Source organism: Macaca nemestrina, chromosome 7, assembly GCF_043159975.1.
Source record: "Macaca nemestrina isolate mMacNem1 chromosome 7, mMacNem.hap1, whole genome shotgun sequence".
Lineage (NCBI taxonomy): Eukaryota > Metazoa > Chordata > Mammalia > Primates > Cercopithecidae > Macaca > Macaca nemestrina.
The window spans coordinates 103,176,211-103,197,393 of record NC_092131.1 but is presented as its reverse complement, the minus strand read 5'-3'; the positions used below and the strand labels follow the sequence as shown (position 1 = coordinate 103,197,393).

Below are 21,183 nucleotides of genomic sequence, written 5' to 3'. Positions count from 1 at the left end.
GTTGGCAAGGAGCAAATCATCTGATGGTGCATTATGTTAATAAGGGGAAAAGGCTTTCCTCTTGTATTACTGATGAGAGTGCAGATTAGTAAAGCTTCAATAAGGAGATGGCATTAACATCTGTGGGAATTACTACTGCACATGCCCTCTGGCTGCATTTTCACCTCCAGGAACTTACCCTACAATAAATACTTGCACCTTTATGGTGACATAATGCATTCCCATGTCATTGAGAGACAAAACAATGGAAAGCTAACTAAACATCCATCAACAGGGGACTAATTAAATAGTGAGTGCAGTGGTTCATGCCTGTAATTAATCCCAGCACTTTAGGAGGCCAAGGTGGAAGGATCTCTTGAGCCCAGGAGTTCAAGACCAGCCTCAGCAATATAGTGAGACCCCGTCTCTATTTCTAAAAAACATTGACCTATGGTTATGTAAAGACTTGGCATTAGGGGAAACTGAAAAACACACATCAATTCTCTCTACTATTCTTGCAACTTTCCATAACTCTAAAATTATTTAAGAATAAAAAGTGAAAGAGATTGGACACGGTGGTTCATGCCTGTAATCTCAGCAATTTGGCATGCCGAGGTGGACAGATCACCTAAGGTCAGGAGTTTGAGACCAACCTGGCCAACATGATTAAACCCTGTTTCTAGTAAAATTACAAAACATAGCCAAGCGCGGTGCCATGCTCCTGTAATCCCAGCGACTCGGGAGACTGAGACAGGAGAATCACTTGAACCCGGGAGACAGAGGTTGCAGTGAGCCAAGATCGTGCCACTGCATCCCAGCCTGGGCAACAGAGTAAGACTTCATCTAAAAAAAAAAAAAAAAATGCGAAAGAAGACTTAACAGAAGGGAGGTTGGTGACACATTAAAAAATAGAGACAGAGAGAGAGAGGAAAAGAGTCAGAAAAGCAAAATTAAACAATGCCTTAGGTACCTCTGTTTGGTGAACAATGTCCTACCTCCAGGAAATGACAGCCTACTGGGAGTTTTATCCAGTTGTGGAGATAAATGTTCAGACTTCTTAATGTTGACTTCTTTATGGAAAGCTCCATGTCTTACACAAAATTTTCCAACCAAGTATATAAACTACATACAGAGAGAAAATGTTTTGGACTGGAAGATCTCTGTGCCTGGTCTCCTTGGAAGTTATATTTCTGATAAATCCATACATTTTCATCAGCTTCTAGGAGTTCAGCTAACATGTGACCAAATCTGAGGTATGATCTGCTGGCCACCTGCCGAGAAATCAGGGTTCTGAACCTACAATCACTACAGTGATGACTATGAGGCTGGGAAAGCCTTTGGAGAGTCCCTTGCCCCATTCATTCAGTATCCAACAAACATTTATTAGTGCATCCTGTGTGCCAGGCATGACTATGTGCTGAGAATATGACATTGAACAAAACGTAAAATCCCTGATGTCATGCTGGCTTCAGGCCAGCTAGGAACACAGACAAGTAAACAGGGAAATTAAGCACCATGTGACCCATGTGGAGGAAAATCCCACAGTGATGTAGAAATATATGACGGGAAGACTGAACTCAGACCTAGAGGTGAGGGAGAGCAAAACCATCCCCACCAAAGGCCTTTCTATTTGAGTCGCAACAGTTCTCCATTCCAAGGGTGGGAAAAAGGAATGGAGCTTGGGACAGGGTAAAGAAACCCAACCTTTTTGAGATGTAAGGCCGAAAGCACTTTCCTCTAGAGAGCTCGATCCAAGAACATTTCTGCTTTGGGGAGACATTATGTCAGGGCATATTGGTTGTCTGGAGGCAGGTCCGATAGAGACTGTAATGGTGGGAGGCTTTATGAGTAGAGAATATACAATTCACCTCTTCCAAGAAGAAATTGAAGGCGACGGCAGATAACAGAGCGTGTCCTGTGGCTTCCAGATTGATTACTATTTTCCTCCACTACACCTGTAAGCACCTTCCTCCACCACTTAACTGACCTGCTTTGGTCTTTCCATCCCCCTACAGCACCTACCTCCATATTAGTCCCAAAGCTTTCAGATGTATCACCGCTCTCCGTGAGTCTTCCACAGGCAGAAGTTCCCCTGAGCTTTTGCAGGCACAATCTTCAGCATGTTGCCTTGGCCTGGGTATGGCCTTAAAACTCAGAAAATTCTGATTTGAATTGTCACTCTGCTGGTACCTAGCATTGTGCTTTAGGCACATTTCCTTACCTCTCCAAGCCTCAGATGCTAGATCAGTAAAATTGGGGAAATAGTATGCACCTCATAGAGTGGTTGTGAGAATTCACTAGAATTTATTTAATAAATACTCATTAAACACCTATTATGACAATGTGCCAGGCACAGTAAATGCTCAATAAATGCTAGTTCCTTCCTAAGTTCAAAAGGACTTCCCATCCCTGTTAGGCTCCACTTTCTGGACCCTACAGTCAGGGTTGGCTTCAAGGCATTTGACTTTTATAGATATGCAGGGCCCATACTTAGAAGGGCCCTACATTTGATGTAATTCTCTATTATTGCCATCTCAAAATTCTTAATATTTTTTAAACAAAGGGCCCCATTTTCATTTTGCACCAGGCCCCACAAATCATGTAACCTGTTTTGCCCACTCTGATAATGAGTTATAAAGTACTATTACTTTATACAGTTATAAGGGACTATTACTATTAAACAAAGTTGGTAGCAATGATATTAGTCAAAATGAATTAAAAATAAATTAATAAAATGTAATAGCCAAGATGGGTTCACTGATGAATTCTACCAAACACTTAAGGAAGAAATTGCATAAATTCTCTAAAATCTCTCTCAGAAAATACAATCAGCAGGAGTACTTCCTAACTCATTCTTTGAGGCCAAAATTACTCTGATACCAAAACCAGACTTTTTTTTTTTTTTTTTTTTTTTTTGAGACGGAGTCTCGCTCTGTCGCCCAGGCTGGAGTGCAGTGGCCAGATCTCAGCTCACTGCAAGCTCCGCCTCCCGGGTTCACGCCATTCTCCTGCCTCAGCCTCCCGAGTAGCTGGGACTACAGGCGCCCGCCACCTCGCCCGGCTAGTTTTTTGTATTTTTTTTTTTTAGTAGAGACGGGGTTTCACCATGTTAGCCAGGATGGTCTAGATCTCCTGACCTCGTGATCCGCCCGTCTCGGCCTCCCAAAGTGCTGGGATTACAGGCTTGAGCCACCGCGCCCGGCCAAAACCAGAGATTTTAAGAAAGAAAACTACATACCAATATCTCTTATGAACATAGATGCAAAAATCCTCAACAAATTGTTAGCAAACTGAATCCAGCAATATATAATAAGAATTATACACCAAGACCAAATGGGATTTATCTCAGGTATGTAAGGCTAGTTCAACATTCAAAAATCAATTAATATAATCCACTTAATCAACAGGCTAAAGAAGAAAAACCACACAACCATATTGACAGATGCAGAAAACATATTTGGCAAAATCCAACACCTATTTACATTAGCACCCCCAAAATGAAATATTTTGGTAAAATACTTTGATAAAATCTTTGGTAAAAACTCTCAGAAAAGTAGGAATAGAGGAGAAACTACCTCTACCAGTAAAGAACATCTACCAAAAAAACCTACAGCTGACATTCTACTTAATAAGAAGCCAGAAACTTTCCCACTAACATCAGGAGCAAGGCAAGGATGTCAAGGATATATAATCTACTTGAGGAAAACTGCAAAACGCTGAAAACATTAATTTTTAAAATAACTAAATTAATGGAGGCCAGGCAAGGTGGTTCATGACTCTAATCCCATCACTTTGGTAGGCTAAGATGGGCAGGCTTGAGCTCAGGAGTTCAAGAGCAGCCTGGGCAACATGGCAAAACCCCATCTCTACAAAAAATACAAAAATTAGCTGGGCATGATGGCATATGCCTACAGCCTCAGCTACTTGGGAGGCTGAGGTGGAAGGTTGACTTGAGCCTGGGAGGCAGAGATTACAGTAAGCCAAGTCTGCACCAGTGCACTGCAGCCTGGGTGACAGAACCAGACCCTGGCTCAAAACAAACAAAGCAAAAGAAAACAAAACAACTAAATTGACGGAAAGATATTCCATGTTCATGGATAGGAAGACTCAATATTGCCAAGATTTTAATTCTTTCCAAGTAGATCTATAAATTCAATGCAATACCAATCAAAATCCCAGCAAGTTATTTTGTGCATATCAACAAACTAATTCTAAAATTTATATGAGGCCAGGTGCAGTGGCTCACACCTGTAATTCCAGCACTTTGGGAGGCCGAGGCAGGTGGATCACCTGAGGTCAGGAGTTCAAGACCAGACTGGCCAACATGGCAAAATCCTGTCTCTACTGAAAATACAAAAATTAGCTGGGCTTGGTGGCAGGCACCTGTAATTCCAGCTACTCAAGAGGCTGAGGCAGGAGAATCGCTTCAACCTAGGAGGCAGAGGTTGCAGTGAGCAGAGATTGTGCCATTGCACTCCAGCCTGGGTGACAAGAGCAAAACTCCATCTCTAAATAAATAAATAAATAAATCTCCATCTCAAAAATATATATATATATATATATATATATATATGAAGTATTATAAGGAAAACCCCAAATCATATTTTTAAAAACCTTCCCCTAAACTGGTAGAGAGCCAAGAGACCAAAGAATGGGTTGGAAAAGTCCAGTTTGGTGAGTAGATGAGTTTATCAAGACTTACATGTGAGGCACTCCTGGATGGCAGCAGGGCAGCTTCAGAGATTCGTGCTGAACTCCCATCCATAAGGTGCTTTTAAGTTAATTTTCTGACTCTTTTCCTACTGTGTATGTGGGATGGGACTATTTTCCTTGGTAGGCTCTCAAACACTCTCCAAGATGTTTGGGTTCTCAGACATACCTGCTCCTCAGCTGGGCACCATGGCCTTGGCTTATCACCTGGTCTTCAGGATTCAGGCAACAGACATACACCCTTAAGTAACCTGGCCATAATAGGGAAACTGTCACATTACACGGAGAAGCCAAAAACCCAGAATGACCAACAGAATCTTAAAGAAGAACAAAGTTGGAGGACTGACACTACCCAACTTCAAGACTTACTCTAATGCTGCAATAGTCAAGACAGTGTGGTATCAGAGAAAGAATAAACAAATAGAACAGTGGAACAGCATAGAGAGCCCCCAAGTAGACCCGCATATATTTAGTCAGCTGACCTTTAACAAAGGGGCAAAGGCAATACAATGGAACAAATATAGGCTTTTTGACAAATGGTGATGGAAAAAATGGACATCCACATGCAAAAAAACAAAAGTGAATTTAGACACAGATCTTATAGCCTTCACAAAAATTAACTCAAAAAATATCACAGACCTAAATATAAAATGCAAAACTATAAAACTTCTAGAAGATAACATAGTAGAAAACCTTTATGAACTTGGACATGGTGAGGACATGGTGATGACATTTTAGATACAACACCAAAAGCACAATTCATAAAATATCTCATTGAGGTTGGGCACAGTGGCTCACGACTGTAATCCCAGAACTTTGGGAGGCCAAGGCAGGTGGATCACAAGGTCAGGGGTTCAAGACCAGCCCAGCCAACATGGTGAAACCCTGTCTCTACTAAAGATACAAAAAAATTAGTCGGACATGGTGGCATGCACCTATAATCCTAATGACTCAGGAGGCTGAGGCAGAACAATTGCTTGAACCCGGGAGGTGCAGGTTGCAGTGAGCTGAGATCACACCATTGCACTCCAGCCTGGACGACAAGAGTGAGGAAAAAGAAGGAAGGAAGGAAGGAAGGAAGGAAGGAAGGAAGGAAGGAAGGAAGGAAGGAAGGAAGGAAGGAAGGAAGGGAGGGAGGGAGGGAGGGAGGGAGGGAGGGAGGGAGGGAGGGAGGGAGGGAGGGAGGGAGGGAAGGAGGAAAGAAGGAAAGAGAGAGAGAGAGAAAAGAGAGAGAAAGAAAAGAAATCATTGATAAGCCAGGCTTCATTAAAATTAGAAATTTCTGCTCTGTCTAAAACACTGTTAGAAAATGGGAAGACAAGCCACAGGTTGGGAGAAAATATTTTTAAAAGACACATCTGATAATGGACTGTTATCCAAAATAGACAAAGAACTCTTAAAACTCAACAATAAGAAAACAAACTGATTAAAAATAGGCCGAAGGTCTGAACAGACAATTCACCAAAGTAGACATACAGATGCCTAATATGCACATGGAAAGATTCTCCATATCCTACGTCATTGGGAAAGTACCAACTAACACAACGAGATACCACTACATGTCTACGAGAATGACCAAAATCCGTAACACGGAAAAAAACAAATGCTGGTGAGGATGTGGAGCAACATGAACTCTCATTCATTACTGGTAGTTAATACAAAATGGTACAGGCACTTTGGAAGAGAGTTTGGCAGTTTCTTACAAAACTAAACATATTCTTACCATATATCCAGCAATCATTTTCCTTACTATTTACCCAAAGATAAATTGACAAAACTTGGAAGCAACCAAGATGTCCTTCAGTAGGTGAAAGGATAAATAAACTGTGGTAGATCCAGACAAGGGAATATGATTTTGCACCAAATAATCAGGTCCTAAGAAGTGAGATATCAAGCTATGAAAAGACACAGAAAAACTTTGAGTGTGTTTTACTAAGTGAAAGAAGCCAATCTGGAAAGGCTGTAGCCTTTGTATGTAGCCTGTTGTAAGACTCCAACTGTATGACATTCTAGAAAAAGCAGAAATAGGAAGACAGGAAAAAGATCAGTGGTTGCCAGGAGTTAGGAAGAGAGTGGGGGATGAATAGGTGGAGTACAGATTGTTAAGGCCAGGAAACTACTTTGTAGGGTACTATGATGGTGGATACATGTCATTATACATTTGTCCAAATCCATAAAATGCATAACATCAGAGTGAACCCTAATGCAAACTATGGACTTTAGGTGATAATGATGTGTCCATGTAGATTCATCAGTGTAACAAATGTACCACTCTGGGTGTAGGATGTTGACAATGGAGGAAGGCTGTGCGTGTGTTGGAGTAGGGAGTGTAATGGAAACTCTACTTACCGCTCAAGTTTGCTGTGAACCTAAAACTGTTCTACGAAAAAAATAAAGTCTATTTAAAAGGAAAAAAACAAATTTACTATACATCTACTGCTAATTCTGAATTGTTGAATGGGGGTACTGTCAGGATAGTCACAGCAGGAGTCATCATCTCATCTTCTAAGAGAGTAATGTAGGAAAAAAGAGGAGGCAGAAGGGACAGATCAAACTGTGTGTCCCTGTGTGCATATTTGACATAAATTGCAAACCTCCAGTTCACCCCTCGGCCTCCTGCAGTCAAAAACTCATGAGGGTCACTGAGCCCCAGCGCCTGGAGCAACAAGACATTTTTTACAGAGAGGAAATGTTATTTTAGAATGAAATCCTAGCCAAGGCTGCTGGGGGCTGTAAAAACAAACCCATAAAACCAAGGGTCCTTGGAGCACTTAACGAGATTTCCACCTGATGATAGGAAAACAATTTTATTGAGATTTCTCCCAGGAAATTGGTTTCTCCCAACCAAGTTGAAAGGCTGAGATCATCTTAGTAATGATAGTGAGGACCAGAAGCAGTCCATCTTCTATTGACAGTGATGCATCTGCTGCGCATGTTAATTAACTCATCAATTACCTTCCCCAGGGTAGGAGAAGCTGAGCCGCTCACAGTCTCGCAGGGCAGGTCTTCTTGTCCCAGGAATGTCAAGAGCTCGCCTTTATCTTATCTCAAATGATTTGCTTCGGTGACTAACTGATGACTCCTACAAGCTGCTTTCAGTTGCTGCCTCTGGCATTTTCTCTGAAAGACTAGTCTGGTGGATAGTAAGGTAGACTGCCAAAACAGTCATTTGTGTTCACGGTGAAACCAGGACCTTCTTGCTTCCCTTCCTGGGCAAGTGGCCTTTATCTGCATGGTTTAGAACACCCTGGGGAAATATGAAGGGGAAATTGAGTACCTTTTCTTTATCTATAACCTAATTCAAAATTAGTGTGAGCTGTAGTTGTAAATCTCAGACTGATCTGTTCTTAGCTCATTATTATTATTATTTTTTGCCATTTCATTTTACGTGATAACAAAAGTATCACGCATTAAGAAGAATTTATAGTTTGCAAAGTGCTCTCTTGTGTATCAGTGTATTTGATTCTCACCAAAATCCCATCAGATAGAAAAAGAAGGGTCACTGTTCCCCTTTGAGTAAGGAGAACCTATGCGAGAGAGGTTAAAGGACTCCCCAGTATCAAACATCAATTTCTACTGTCAAACAAAACAAAGATTGTATTTACATTTTAGAATAAATTATTAAATATTTCAAAGATATATAAAATACAGAAAATATCAAAAGAGAGCCACATATCTACGTCTCAGTTTTAACAACTATTAATGTATTTGCTTCAGATGCTTTTTAGCAAAAGATAAAACAATACAAATACAGTTGTCAGGCCAGGCACAGTAGTTCACACCTGTAATCCCAGCACTTTAGGAGGCTGAGGTGGGCGGATCACTTGAGGTCGAAAATTCGAGACTAGCCTGGCTAACATGAAGAAACCATGTCTCTACTAAAACTACAAAAATTAGCCAGGTGTTGTGGTGCATGCCTGTAATCCCAGCTACTCAAGAGGCTGAAGCAGGAGAACCACTTGAACCTGGGAGACGGAGGTTGCAGTGGGCTGAGATCGTGCCACTGCACTCCAGCCTGAGTGACAGAGTGAAACTACATCTCTAAATAAATAAATATTAAAAAATAAAACAATACAAATACAGTTGTCACCATCCCATTTCTTCCCTTCCCTGCCAGAGGTGATTACTTTCCTGAAGTTGATACATATCCTTCAACCCATGTTATTGAACATTTATTTCAGGCTAGGTGAAGTGGTTCATGTCTGTAATCCTAGGACTTTGGGAGGCTGAGGCAGGGGGATTGCAGTTCCAGACCAGACGGGACAACATAGCGAGACCTCATCTCTACAAAAAAATCAAAAAATTGAGGTGGGGGATCACTTGATCCTGGGAGGTCAAGGCTGCAATGAGCCATGATTGAGTCATTGCACTCCCTTCTGGATGACAGAGAGACTGCCTCAAAACAACAACAACAACAACAACAACAACAACAACAAAAAGCCAAACAAAAATAACAACAAATTTACTTCATCTGTATTTACCTATAATGATCTGTATCAGTATCATACTTTACTTTGCTTTACTTTTTTATAGTCATATGATAGTTTGTGAATCTTTTTATAACTTTGCTTTTCTCACTGAACATGTTTCTAGATGTCCAACTGGATACATGTAGAGCTGCAAGTTAATTGATCAATGTATTTTTTCACTGAATTATAGTGTTTTATTACATAGATAAACCATAATTTATTTATCCATTTTCTTATCAATGGATATTTGAGCTGTTTCTATGTCTTACTATTTCCAAGTAGTGTTGCAGTGAACATTCTTGTTCATGGCAAATTATTCCTGGTGACCATGGCTGAAAACTTCTTTAGGGCATGTATCTAGAAAAAGAGTTGTTGGGTTGTTTGAAGGGTATGCACACCTTGAAATTTATTAGATATTGCCAAATTATTCTCCAAAGTGATGGCAGCAATTTATACTTCCAACAGAGATGTCTACGAATTCCTGTTTCCTCACGTTTTCACCAACAATTGGTGAAAATTCAACATTTGGCGAATTATTAGTCCTGTTAATTTTCCCAACTTGATGAGTGTGATTGCTTGTTATAATTTGCATTGCTCAGAATGGCCGTAGTTAAAAAATAAAAAAAACAGAAGATGTTGGCGTGGATGTGGTGATCAGGGAACACTTCTACACTGCTGGTGGGAATGTAAATTAGTATAGTCACTATGGAAATCGTGTGGAGATTCTTTAAAGAACTGTAAGTAGAACTACCATTTGATCCAGCAATCACACTACTGAGAATCTACCCAGAGGAAAAGAAGTCATTATACAAAAAAGATACTTGCACACACATGTTTATAGCAGCACAGTTCACAATTGCAAAATCATGGAACCAACCCAAATGCCCATCAATCAACAAGTGGATAATGAAATACTACTCAGCCATAAAAGGAATGAATTAACAGCATTTCAGCGACCTGGATGAGATTGGAAACTGTTATTCTAAGTGAAATAACTCAGGAATGGAAAACCAAACATCGTATATTCTCACTGATATGTGGGAGCTAAGCTACGAGGATGCAAAGGTGTAAGAATGATACAATGACTATGGTAACTTGCAGGGTAAGGGTGGGAGGGGGCAAGGGATAAAAGATTACAAATAGGGGGCTGGGTGTGGTGGCTCATGCCTGTAATCCCAACACTTTGGGAGGCTGAGGCAGGCAGATCCCCTGAGGTCGGGAGTTCAAGACCAGCCTGACCAACATGGAGAAACCCCATCTCTACTAAAAATACAAAATTAGCTAGGCGTGGTGGAACATGCCTGTAATCCCAGCTACTCGGGAGGCTGAGGCAGGAGAATCGCTTGAACCAGGGAGGCAGAGATTGCGGTGAGCCGAGAACGAGCCATTCCACTCCAGCCTGGGCAATGAGAGCAAAACTCTGTCTCAAAAAAAAAAAAATAAATAAAAATAAAAAATAAAAAATACAGCACGCAATGTATACTGATTGGGTGATGGGTGCACCAAAATCTCACAAATCACCACTAAAGAACTTACTTGTGTAACCAAACACCACCTGTACCCCAATAACCTATGAAAGAAAGGTTAAAAAAATAATAATAACTTGCATTGTCCTCACGATTAGTCAGACTGTGCTTCAATCACTAGTTTATCGGCCACTTGAGTGTTCTTTTCTGTGGATTTCTTGGTCATAACCTTTCAATTTTCAATATTTTTGTCTTCTTCTTCTTGATTTATATAAATGCTTTAGGTATTCTAGATATTAATTCCTTGTTGATCATACACTTGTAAATATCTTTTCCCATCCTAAACTTGATTTTACTTAATTTATATCTTTTGCCTCTGCTTAAATTTTTAAGTTTAATGTTAATTAAATTTGTATTTTTATTTGTGCTTTTTGTGTCTAACAAGACATAAAATGAATTATTGTTAACATTGTAATGTCATTGCCATCATCCACAAATATGCAATGCCTCTCCATTTATTTAGATCTTCTTTTATGGCCTTCAATAAAATTTTAGAATCTCCTCAATCTGTAGCAAATCATTGTTAGATTTATTCCTAGTTACCTAAGAGTTATTTTCTCCTTCCTTCCTTCCTTCCTTCCTTCCTTCCTTCCTTCCTTCTTAATTTTTGACAGGGTCTTACTCTGTCATACAGGCTGGAGTGCAATGGTGCCACCTCAGCCTCCCAACTAGCTGGAACCAAAGGCATTCACCACCATGCCTGGCTAATTTCTTTCTGTTTGTTCATTTTTTTTCCTTTTTTTTTTTTTTTTTTTTTTCATAGAAACGGGGTCCCACCATGTTGCCCAGGCTAATCATAAACTCCTGGGCTCAAACAATCCTCCTGCCTCAGCCTCCCAAAGAGCTGGGATTACAGGCGTGAGCCACTACCCTTGGCTTTTTTCTTGATATTGTAAGTTCATTTATTAAGTTATCTTTTTAATTAGGTGTTTCTCAGGAATGTTATTAATTTTTTCAAATTGAGAAATAATTAACATGGTATAAAATTCACCCTTTTAAAGTATACAATTTAGTGGTTTTTAATATATTCACAAGGTTGGCCAACCACCACTACTAATTCCAGTACATTTTTGTCATCCTGAAAAGAAATCCTGTAACCCCGAGCTGTCATTCCCCATGTCCCCTTCATCTTACTCCCTGAAAACCACTTATCTTCTTCCTATAGATTTGACTATTCTGATAAATAGTTTCACATAAATGAAACCATACAGTATGCAGCCTTTTGCATCTGGCTTCTTTCTCTTAGTATAGTACTTTCAGGGTTCATCCATGTTGCAGCATGTATCAGAACTTCATTCCTTCTCATGGCTGAGTAATATTTCATTATCAGGATAAATATTTGCTTGTCCATGTATTAGCTGATGGACATTTGAATTGTTTCCACTTTGGGCTATTATAAATAATGTTGCTATGAACATTTGTTTAGAAATTTTTGTATAATATATGTTTTCAGTTATCTTGGGTGTGTACCTAAGGGTGGAATAATTGGGTCATATGGCAACTCGAGTTAACATTTCCAAAGTGGCTACACCATTTTACATTCTCACCAGCAATATCTGAGGGTTCCAGTTTCTCCACAACTTCACCCACACTTGTTATTGTCCTTTTTAAAAAATTATAGCCATTCTAGTGGGTTTATCTCATTGTAGATTTGATTTGCATTCCCTAATGAACAGTGATGTTGCCCATCTTTTCATGTGCTTGTTGGCCATTTGTGTATCTTATTTGGAGAACTGTATATTCAAATCCTTTGCCCATTTTAATTGGATTGTCTTTGTATAATTGAGTTGTAAGAGTTCTTTGTTAGTCCTTGATCCTAGACCTAGACCCTCATTAGATATATGATTTTCAAATACTTTTTCCCGTTCTGTAAGTTATCTTTTCATTTTCCTTGGTAGAGTCCTCAAAACACAAAAGTTTTTAATTTTTATTAATTTCAATATTTTCTTTGGTTGCTTGAGCTTTAAAAGTTACATTTAAGAAACCATTGCATAACCCAAGTTTACAAGGACTTATACCTATGTTTTATTCTAAGAGTTCTGCGATTTTAGCTCTTATATTTAGGTCTTCAATCCATTTTGAGTAAATTTGTGTATATGTGTGAACTACGGGTCCAAGTTTATTCTTTTGCATATGAATATCCAGTTGTCCAGCACTATTTATTGAAGAGACTCTTCTTCTCCCACCAGATTGAATTGGTACCTTTGTTGAAAATCAATTACTATAGATGTATGAGTTTATCTCAGGACTCTCAATTTTATTCTGTTGATCTATATGTTTGCCCTCCTGCCAGTACCACACAGTCTCGATTACTCTAGTTTTGCATTAAGTTTTGAAATTATGAAGTGTGAGTCCTTCAACTTTATTTTTAATTTTAGACAGTGTGTTGGCTACTCTGGGTCCCTTGGATTTCTATATGAATTTTATGACCAGCATGTCAATTTGTGCAACAATAAAACAAGAAGCAGCTGGAATTTTGATATTGTGTTGGGATTTAGGATTGTATCCACTCTATATGTCAATCTAGGGAGTATTGTCATCTTAACAATAAGTTTGCCAATACATGAACATGGGATACCTTTCCCATTTATTTAGATCTTTTGCTGAGACACTAATGAAAAAAGAATTTATTTCAGCAATGCTTTGTAGTTTTCAATGTACAAGTCTTGCATGCACTGCTTTCATTAAATTTATTCCTAAGTATTTTATTCTTTTTGATGCTATTACAAATGGAATTGTTTTCTTGATTTCACTTTCAGATTATCCATTGCTAGTATATAGAAGTAAAACTGATTTATATATTTTATATGTCCTGCAAACTTGCTGAATTTATTAGCTCTAATAGTTTCTTTTGTGGATTCCTTAGTATTTTCCATGTACAAAACCATGTCATCTGCAAACAGAGAAGTTTTACTTCTTCCTTTCAAAATCCTTTTATTTATTTTCCTTGGCTAACAACCCTGGATAGAACCTCCGAAACAATATTGAATAGAGGTGATGAGAATGTACATTCTTTTCTTATTCCTGATCTAAGGGGAAACTTTGCCTTTCACCATTTGAAATATGTTGTTAGTTATGGATTTTTTGTAGATGCCTTTTATCAGGTTGAGGAAGTACCTTTCTATTCCTAGAGTGTTGAGGGTTTTTTTTTGTTTGTTTTTTTGGTTTTTTTTTGGTTTTGTTTATTTGTTTGTTTTCATTTTTTTTTTGAGACAAGGTCTGGCTCTGTTACCCAGGTTGGAGTGCAGCCTGGACCTCCTGGGCTCAAAAAATCCTCCTGCCTCAGCTTCCAGAGTAGCTGGAACCACAGGCATGTACCACCACACATGGCTAATTTTTTAAATTTTTTATAGAGGCGGGATCTTGTCATGTTGCCCAGGCTGGTCTTTAACTCCTGGGCTCAAACAATACTCCCACCTCACCCTCCCAAATTGCTAGGATTAGAGGTGTGAGTCACCACTTAACGCCTATTGAGTGTTTTATCACAAAAAGGTGTTAGATTTTGTCAAAAGCTGTTTTCTTGTCTGGATTGAGTTGATTGTCTGGATTTTGTCATTTATTCTATTAATATGGAGTGTTATTTTGATTGATTTCTAGATTTTAAAACAACCTTTCATTCCTGGGATAAATCGCTTTTGATCATGATGCATAATCCTTTTGATATATTTCTGGATTTAGTTTTCTAGTATTTCAGTAAGGACTTTTGCATTTATATTCATAAAGGCTGTTGCTCTGTAGTATTTTCCTCTTGTGATATCTTTGTCTGGTTTTGATATCAGGGTAATACTCAACTCAGAGAAAGAGTTTGGAAATGTTTCCTACTGTTTTATTTTTTGGAAGAGTTCATGAAAGATTGGTGTTAATTCTTTTTGAAATGTTTGGTACAATGCAACAGCGAAACTATCTGGCCCTGTGCTTTTCTTTGTGGGAAGTTTTTTGATTACTTATTCAATCTCTTTACTTGTTATGATCTGTTCAGATTTTCTATATCTTCTTGAGTCCATTTCAGTAATTTTTGTGTTATATAGGAATCTGCCAATTGTATAGGTTATCTGTCAGTGTTCGATTATTCATATTCATATTCTCCTATAATGTTATTCATATTCTCCTTTACTTTGTAAGATTGGTAGTAATGTTTCCTCTTTCACTCCTGATTTTAAGTCATTTGAAGTTTCTATTTTTGTCTTGATCTGTCTAACTAGAAGACTTAATTTCAGTGTCATTGATTTTCTCAATTGTGCTATTGATTTTTGAACACTGATATTGTCAAAAAAAATCTTATTACCTTATAGCATTTATCTGTAGATTTTCTTACATTTTCTAGTAAAAGCACATTATCTGAAATGAAAACTTGGTATCTTCATGGGCACATCCAGTAGCATGTTGATTACAGTCACATTGCTGACTTCAAAGAGAATGTTTCTCATATTCCAATGTTAAGTGTGATACTAACTGTGAATAGATATCTTTTGTTAAGGACAGGCAATTTCCTTTCATTCCAGATTGGCTAAAGTTTTTATCTTAAATCAATATTGAATCTTAGCAAATGCTTTCTAGATTTATTCAGTGCTTTTATTTTTTCTTTTACTCTATTAAAGTCAAGCTAATTTACATGAATAGATTTCTTTTTTTTCTTTTACTTTTTCTTTTTTTCTTTTTTCTTTTTTTCTTTTTTTAAGACAGAGTTCCTCTCTTGTTGCGAAAGCTGGAATGCAATGGTACGATCTCGGCTCACCGCAACCTCCGCCTCCTGGGTTCAAGCAATTCTCCTGCCTCAGCCTCCCGAGTAGCTGGGATTACAGGTGCCCACCACTTCACCTGGCTACTTTTTGTATTTTTAGTAGAGATGGGGTTTCTCCATGTCGGTCAGGCTGGTCTCGAACTCCCGACCTCAGGTGATCCACCTGCCTCGACCTCCCAGAGTGCTGGGATTACAGGCATGAGCCACCACGCCCGGCCGAATAGACTTCTAAATGTTAAAAATTATTAGAATCCTAGCTTAAGACTTATTTGCTTATTATGTGAATTTAGCTTACTAAAAATTTATTTAGGATTATTTACATTTTTGTTTATAAATAGATTGGCCTATACATTTATTTCCAATATTTATTGTGGTTTGTTGTTACTATTTCTTTCCTTTTTCTTTTTCTGTATGGTAACATAAAGATAATCTGTTCCTCGAAGTTATGGTAGAATTTGTGTATAAAACAATCTGAAATGACAATTTGTGTGTTTGAGGGCAGAGGGTGCTATACTTTTATTAAGATTTACCAATTTAATTGTTATAGGTCTATTAAGCTTTTCTATGTCTACTGTGTGCAGTGGCTCACACCTGTAATTCCAACACTTTGGGAAGTCAAGGCGGGCAGATTGCTTGAGCCCAGGAGTTCAAGACGAGCCTTGACAACATGGGTAAACCCCATCTCTACTAAAAATTAGCCTGACAGAGTGGCCCACACCTGCAGTCCCAGCTACTCGGGAGGCTAAGATGGAAGGATTGCTTGAACCCGGGAGGCAGAGGTTGCAGTGAGCAGAGATAGTGCAACTCTTTCTTTCTTTCTTTCTCCCCTTCCCTTCCCTTCCCCCGCCTCCCCTCCCCTCCCCTCCCCTCCCCTCCCCTCCCCTCCCTTCCCCTTCCCTTCCCATCTCTCCTTCCCTCCCTCCTTCCTTCCTTCCTTCCTTCTTTCAGATACGGAGGGGTCTCATTATGTTCCCCAGGCTGGTCTTGAACTCCTGGCCTCAAGCGATTCTCTCTTCTCATTGTTTTTTAGTTTGAATTATTTTTAAATTTCCATTTTAAATTTTGTTTTATTCTTAAGTATTTAGAAAGGTGGGGTTTTATTTTGTTTGTTAGTTTTTCCTTAGTCATTTCTTTGTTTTGTTTGTGATTTTTATTTTAGCTTTCAAATATATGGGTTCCTTTGGTTATATTTTTAATTTAATTTTTTTTTGTTTGTTTCCCACACAACACTGAGGTACCTTTGCTTACATTTTCAGTCTTGAGTTCTGCTTTTAATATTGATTTCTGATTTTATCTAAATCATATTGATTCTTTGGTATTTTTTGAGATTTTCTTTATGAAGTAGTATTTAACAATTTTTACAAATATTCCATGTGTGCCTGAAAAGGATATGTGTTCTTTATTTGTTGAGTGCAGATACACACACATACACACACAAATAGAGGGATGGGGAATCAATTTACTGATCGTATAGTTAAAATTGTCTATATTCATACGAATACTTGAAATATCTTAATGCTTCATCTGTCAGTTTCTGATACAGGTATACTAAAATATCTCAATATAATTAATTGTAGGTGGTTTTGGTTTATTTCTCTATACAAACCTGCCTTTTTTTTCTTTCTCTTTCTTTCTTTCTTTCTTTCTTTCTTTCTTTCTTTCTTTCTTTCTTTCTTTCTTTCTTTCTTTCTTTCTTTCTTTCTTCCTTCCTTCCTTCCTTCCTTCCTTCCTTCCTTTCTGTAGAGATGGGGTCTCACTATGTTGCCCAGGCTGGTTTTGAACTCCTGGTCTCAAGCAATCCTCCCACCTCAGTCTTCCAAAGTGTTGAAATTATAGGTACAAGGCATTGCACCCAGCCTTGTTTTTTATATTTTGATGCTGTGTTGTTTGATGTATTCAGGCTTAGAATTGTTATACCTTCCTGGCCAATTATTCTCTTTATCATTAATATTATTATAACATGTTCCTATTTAATGCTTTTCACTTTAAATTCTACATTAGTTATTATACAAGGTTGGTTTGGGGTAGTAATGTCTAGAATAATTTTTTCTTAACTCTTGACATTCAAGGTCTGTGTCCATTTGACTATGTATATCTTTCACAATTGGTGTATAGCTGGATTTTTAAATGTCTAAAAATCTCTACTTTCAATGGAAAATTGTAAGAGAGACCTTTAAAAATCTCCCGATCACCTAATGTGCACAGTTTTTCACAGTTGGAGCAAATTATGAATTTATCATTTCTTAAGATGATTATATTATTTAAGAATAGCTCTGTGTTACTTTTAGAATTGCCCAGGTTACTTTGGCCATTAAAAGTATTCCAGGAACCAAGAACCAAAGATATTTATAATTCTCTATTATTGGATTTTAATTTCCTAGAGGTAAGTAGAGTCAAAATCCTAAAAGAACTTCTTTCTGAACTGGTGTCACTATTGCCAAAATTATGTTTTCTTTTTAAAGAACAGCCTTCTCTGGTCTTCAGATACGACAAAATCCATCAGGTGCTTGGTTAGTCCTTGAAATTAAATTTTAAAGCTCTCTTGGTAATCTGGCAAATGTTTAGAAATATTTGCGACACAATTGGGATGAAAGATGAGAGATCCAAAGTTCCTTAGAATGCCCAACGTGTGGGAAGTGAGTGTGATGACTTCATTCACTGCACTGTTCTCTAATTCCACATTTGAGGTGTCTGGTTGTTGGCACAAGACAGGTGCCTCCTTAGCCATCTATAGCAAGCAAGTTTCTTAGCACCTGTAATCCAATCTCCTTTCCAGAAAAGCTTCATTTTAAAATGTCAACCCATCTAGAAACTCAGTAACGTCTCCAAGATGCCTGACCCTCACAGAATCTTTTGACATCTGGTCCATGGTTTGTCAATTCCAAGAAATGAATGCATGAGAATATTGAGGAAACTGGTAGTGTACAGATTTATCTTTATTTGTCTAATGGTGATGGCAGTAAGGTTAGCTGAGCTGCCAATCTGTCCTCCAATTAAGTTCTAATCCAAAGAATAATTGTTATCCATGATTAAACTCCCACTGTCTTATGAAAGTGAGTGTCTAGAAGTCAAATTCAAGATGGATCCACCACTTATCAGCTGTGTGGCTTCTGGCACAGCACCTAAACAGAGAATAAACAAACCTGGAGAAAATAACACCTATTTCACAGAGTTGTGGTAATTAAATTTAAGTGGGGATTTGTTGGTAGTAGTTGCTATAAAGTTATGTAAAACATTGTGTTGGAGAGCATTGAAAAATGTGAAGTACTATTAAAAATGTAAAAGAAATATTATTATTGTTTTCATTATTATTTGATGTGTAGAAGGAAGTGGTCAGAAAGTAGGTATCAGGAACAGAAGCAAGCTTATTGAGGACGAGAACAAGGGCAGCTAGGCTGATGATGTATCTGAGTCAAGTAAAAACCAAATGCCACTTATCAGCTCTTTACAGATAAGGTCAAACTCTGTCATGGTCACCTAATACCCCAGGCAAGATCTGCAGCAACCTGCACAGGTCTGAAACCCAGTCTCCACACCTGCCCTGATTATGCCCATCTGGAACAGTGCCAAATAAGGAATAGATGCCTAATAAATACCATCTACTCCCATATTTGTATCATACTATAGTTTAATTATAGAAACTACCTAATCATGTTTCAGAAAATTTGGAAAACATGATAAAAAGAAAACATTTAAAAGTCACCTGTGATCTCTTTAACAGAAACTTTATCATACTTTGATGTACTTCTGTTCTCTTTTTTCTGTATGTATGCTTTCTAAAGCTCTTACTTTAATGACATCTGTAAAGACAGTTCTATGTTCTGCTAATTTCCTTAACATTATGAGTATTTTCTTGGCTCATGTTTCACATAAATATTAATTTTAGAGTTGGATATTACGTTGCTTCCATTTTAAAAAATATTAATGTGACAATGGACACCTTTACATGTCTAGCATTTTCTGCATAAAAGATTATTTATTTATTTATTTATTTATTTATTTATTTAAGACAGAGTTTCGCTCTTGTTGCCCAGGCTAGAGTGTAATGGCGCCATCTTGGCTCACTGCAACCTCTGCCTCTTGGTTTCAAGTGATTCTTCTGCTTCAGCCTCCCAAGTAGCTGGTATTACAGGCATGCGCCACCACGCCCTGCTAATTTTGTATTTTTAGTAGAGATGCAGTTTCTCCTTGTTGGTCAGGCTGATCTTGAACTCCTGACCTCAGGTGATCCATCTATCTTGGCCTTCTAAAGTGCTGGGATTACAGGCATGAGCCACCACACCAGGCCAAGATTATTTTATTAAGATACCCCAAAGAAGAACTGGTCAAAGGGTGTGAAAGTGTTAGTGTTTATGACTTTTTTTTTTTTTTTTGTAGAGACACGGTCCTGCTATATTGCCCAGGCTGGTCACTATGACCCTTGATACAACTTGCAAAATTGCTTTCCAGTGAATTTAACCAACTTGAAACCTCCATAGGTATGAGCACTTATTTCACCATACCCTCTCCAACATTGGGAAGTAGGTTTTTACATTTTTTTGTCAATTCAGTATGTGGAAAATGGTACTCCACCTTTTATAATTTACATTTCTATTTTAAATAAAGCATAAAAATTGCAAATGTTTGTGTATGTTGGCTTTTCACTTTTATAAATTTTCTGTTTAACTGTTTATTTTTTGTTTTCGGGGTGTGTGTGTGTGTGTGTGTGTGTGTGTGTGTTAAGAGACAAGTTCTTTGTTGCCCAGGCTAGAGTGCAGTGGTGCAATCATAGCTCACTACAGCCTTGAACTCCTTGGCCCAAGTGATCCTCCCACCTCAGCATTCTGAGTAGCTAGCACTACAGATGCATACCACCACACCCAGCTAACTGTCTTAACTATTTACCAAATAATTTTGATGACTCATATAAGGGAGACAGTGGGTCTTTCCAGCAGAAGGAGCACTGGGAACTCAAGGTGAATTAAACAGTCTGAACTCTGCTTCTTTATCTATAAAATGGTCAGCTTCTAGAATCAAGCGAGATACATCATGTAAAATACTCAGTGAAAAATTAAAGTGCTTTATAGAGATAATGAATGGAGCATTAATAGTATTACTTACACTTCCTCTACGGCCTAGAGCTCTAAGATTCACAAATGGAACAGTTGCAAGAAAAATGTCCTGTGTTAAGGAGCCAATCAGGCCAAAGACCAAACAGATTTTCAGCGAGAGATAAACGCTTGGCTAAGAGAGCAAGTGCATTATAAATAAGAACCTGTTTTTCCTTAGGGGGAAGTCTACTGATAATGGAGAAAGAAGATACCCCACTTCTGGCGGAGCACGGTGGCTCATGCCTGTAATCCCAGCACTTTTGGGAGGCCGAGGCAGGCAGATCACGAAATCAGGAGATTGAGACCATCCTGGCTAACATGGTGAAACCCCATCTCTACTAAAAATACAAAAAATTAGCCTGGCATGGTGGCGGGTGCCTGTAGTCCCAGCTACTCCGGAGTCTGAGGCAGGGGAATCGCGTGAACCTGGGAGGCAGAGCTTGCAGTGAGCCGAGATCAGGCCACTGCACTCCAGCCTGGGCGACAGAGCAAGACTCCGTCTCAAAAAAAAAAAAAAGATAATCCCTCTTCCATATTGTTGCATGTACAATATTCAAAATGCACATTTAATGAATGAACTGGTAAATGTGACTGTGTGAGAGAGTATGCATAAGACACAACTATATGACCCAGTTGGTGGTGCTTTTTACTTGTATGTTGGTTGGCTC

At 38.4% G+C, this 21,183-nt stretch overlaps 1 long non-coding RNA gene across 5 annotated transcripts in view; it reads right to left on the bottom strand.

Moving 5' to 3' along the window:
• The window catches only part of LOC139364382 (uncharacterized), a 40,900-nt gene that overhangs the window by 18,216 nt on the left and 1,501 nt on the right, over positions 1 to 21,183 (bottom strand). For 4 of the 5 annotated variants that reach the window (XR_011626180.1, XR_011626183.1, XR_011626182.1 and 1 more), the window contains exon 4: positions 7,478 to 7,936. This is a non-coding gene — a long non-coding RNA (uncharacterized lncRNA). Of the gene's footprint in view, positions 1 to 7,477; positions 7,937 to 21,183 lie in introns of those variants that run through there. The other variant, XR_011626181.1, reaches the window with a different exon arrangement.